The sequence below is a fragment of the Rosa rugosa genome, chromosome 1 (genome assembly GCF_958449725.1).
Source record: "Rosa rugosa chromosome 1, drRosRugo1.1, whole genome shotgun sequence".
NCBI classification, from domain to species: Eukaryota; Viridiplantae; Streptophyta; class Magnoliopsida; order Rosales; family Rosaceae; genus Rosa; species Rosa rugosa.
In genome coordinates this window covers 54,033,043-54,036,303 of record NC_084820.1, presented here as the reverse complement: position 1 = coordinate 54,036,303, position 3,261 = coordinate 54,033,043, and the positions used below count along the sequence as shown (strand labels likewise).

The 3,261-nt window shown below is 37.9% G+C and overlaps 1 pseudogene; it reads right to left on the bottom strand.

Annotated features, from left to right (window-relative positions):
* Positions 1-1,203: 1,203 nt before the first annotated feature.
* LOC133725479 (protein transport protein Sec61 subunit beta-like) lies at positions 1,204-1,560 on the bottom strand (annotated as a pseudogene).
* Between the last annotated feature and the right edge of the window lie 1,701 nt (positions 1,561-3,261).

The following is a 3,261-nucleotide window of genomic DNA, read 5'->3' as shown; positions in this document are numbered from 1 at the left end:
CTTGACCTCCTATGCTTTTTACACATTCTATCAAATTTTCAAATACTAAATCTACTCACTAAACCTCACTAGAGTTCCTCAAATAACCTTACTCATATAATTTACAAACAAACTATTATCTTTAAAATAAAAAACTTAGTCATTTCATTGATTTAATTACTCTATAAATCTTAATTGCATATCCATTCCTTAATCAGATAACATAAATCTCTTTTTCAATAAAAGAAAAAAGGGTTAAATACTGTTTACTCCTTGAACTTTCAGGAAAAAAACAGTTCAGTCCCTGCCTTTTCAATTTCACACGTTTACTCCCTCATCTCTCAATTTTGGACCAATAGGTCCATTCCGTTACTCTCCGTCCAAAAACTCTGTTAAATAGCTGACGTGGCAGTCCTTCTACAGTAAAATGTCTATTATATCCTCACTTCCTTCTTCTTTTTTTTCAATTTATTCTTTTCTCTTTTTTTTGTTTTTGTTTTTTTTAATCTATTCTCTCCCCAAACTCAACTCCGATAACTCCATCACCAAACCGACTCCTTCTCATCGTTTGTCCCTCAATCCCATCATACTCATTGAACTCAAACACCTCCAAATTAGTTCTCCTTCCTCCACCATCATCCAAATAATTTGTACCAATCATACCATCCTCATTCCGCCTACCATGCTCCAATCTCTCCCTCTTCGGAACCATTCCGCCCCCTTCCACAATGCCCTTGTCCAAACCATTACAAACCCGAATAGTCTCCGGCCCAACTTTCCTCCTCGGCATCAATAGCTCATCACTCGACCCTGAATCACTCATCACCAACCTCGACTTCTTCTCCTTCTTCGATTCGAAAACCTTCCGAGAACTCGAAGAACCAACACCTCCACTAACCCCATCAGGCTTCTTCCTCACAAAATTAAACACCCCGAAGAATTCCTATTCTTCACCAACACCTCAGAAGGGCCAACAGATCTCACACCTTCGTCCATCTACATCCACCACTCTCAAAAACCCCCAAATTCCAAACCCCACCCTTCAATTCATCCCCAATTCACCAAATCCGACCCGTAGACAAATCCGATCGGATCTTTTAGGAGCTAAAACGAATTATGAATATCAACAAAAAGAAGATCAAAGCCTCCAAATAGTCGATTGAAATTACCGATTACTCTCCAAATACCTCCGGATCAAGAACGATCTGTGTCAAGATCCGGAATTTAAGCTCCGCCGGTGGATCGGTGGAGGTAGAGCTTGCCGAAGACGTGGAGGGCAGTGACGAAGTCGATGAAGCAGAGGCTCATGACGAGCATGACGGTGGGGGAGATCTTCAAGCCAGGAGCGTAGTCTGTGTAGAACCTGAGTATGTTGTTTCAGGCACCAGAGCCACCGCCGCTGCCGCCCATGCCTCCGGAGCTGGAGTTGCCGCCTCCACCGATACGACGGCTGCGCATTCCAACTGTGGCAGGAGCTGAACCACGAGGAGCCATGACGCCGGGGCGTGAGGTCGTGGAAGACGACGTCGCTTGGGACTGAGATGAGCCTTGAGCCATTGTTCCGAATAGGGAGAGAGAGAGAGAGAGGAGGAGATAAACAGAAAAAATAATAATAATAATAATAACTTAAAAAAAAAAAGATAAAAATATAAATTAGGAAAAAGAAAAAAGATGAACTGAGGGTATAATAGACATTTTAATGGGATAGGGATTGCCACGTCATCTAGTTAACGGAGCTTTTTGACGGAAAGTAACAGAATGGACCTATTGGTCTAAAATTGAGAGTACAATGAGTAAACGTGTGAAATTAGAAGGACAATGACTGAAGTGTTTTTTGGGTAAAAGTTCAGGGAGTAAACAATATATATTTAACCCAAAAAAAAATCATATACAAGGTATTGAGTTTCAAAATTAATTTATAGTTAACAAGAAACTAACAGGAACTATATTCTATGGTTTTTTTTTAAAAAAAATTCTGTTTTAGCTATGCAAAAAAAATAATAATAAGTTTTTCTTAATGTTTATTTTATTTTCTCTATTTTCTATACCTCATGATTAATTATTTAAATATTTGTATAGTTTTTTTTAATTGCTAGCTCATTTTTTGTTTTGTTCACAAATATAATGGATGGACTTAGATTTAGGTCATAATATGATTTATTTTGTTTTTCCTCACCAATATGCGTTCATCATGTATATCATACATTTTTAAGTCACATGATCTTAATCATAGTTTTAATTCTTATTAAATATATATAAATGTAATATATTTTTTTGTATAATTATTGTCCTTAATAGTCATTTTATAGTAGGTTATATATGTATTTTAATAATTTATAATAAAGTTAGCAGATTTGGTGGTCTCAATAGAAATATATATTTTTTTAATAATCCAATGAATTCAATAGAACAAGATCTAGGGACAAAATTATGGGAAAAAAATATAAACAGTACCCCAACTATGGCTCATTCTAAATTTTCATACCCAACTTTTCAAAACTATTATATTGGTACCCCAAATAGCCAGCCCAACCCAACATTTGTACCTGCCGTCCATGACGGCGTTAACTATCATGCCACGTGCTAATTTTAGATGGGCATTTTGGTCATTTCCTTATCTATCTCCTCTACCAAAGCAGAGTTGCAGATCCCATCTCCCTCCTCCATTGCCTCTTTGGTCTCTGATTCTCTCTCTTTCATTCGTTATCTTCTTCTTGTAGACTATTTAAAGCTCAGAAGCTCCGATCAAGTGGAGGAAGCTAGTCAGGACATTCCACAAGGTCATCAGCCTCCGAGCTGCAACCAAAATCGCTTCCAACAATGGCATTTGCAAGCTCAAGCCCAACGCCAAAGCCACCAAAGAGGAATACAATTTCGAAAAAATGGAGGATCTCAAAGCCAAGAACAGAGCTTTCATTGAGGCTTTTACTGGCCAAGCTCTTCACCGGAATCAATTCCATTAAAGCAGCTTATGTGGAGCTCCAAATGGCACAAGACCCATAAATTGAAGCTTCACTAATGTACCCATCTCTCCCCTTAACATGTGCATGCGTCTTCATCTTGATCATCGAATCCTAACTAGATGGCCCCAGATTCTACCTAGCTATTCCCTTCACAATCAAGAACCCCACTTCTTAATTGTAGGAATCAAATCACTAAAATCCTGCAAAATTGAAAGCAAAACAAGATTTCAACAACCCAAACCAACATCATTCATTCCCACAGCATAATGAACCTAACGTAAGCTATGTTTTCATCCAATTTTTGAATAAAAGATTTGGG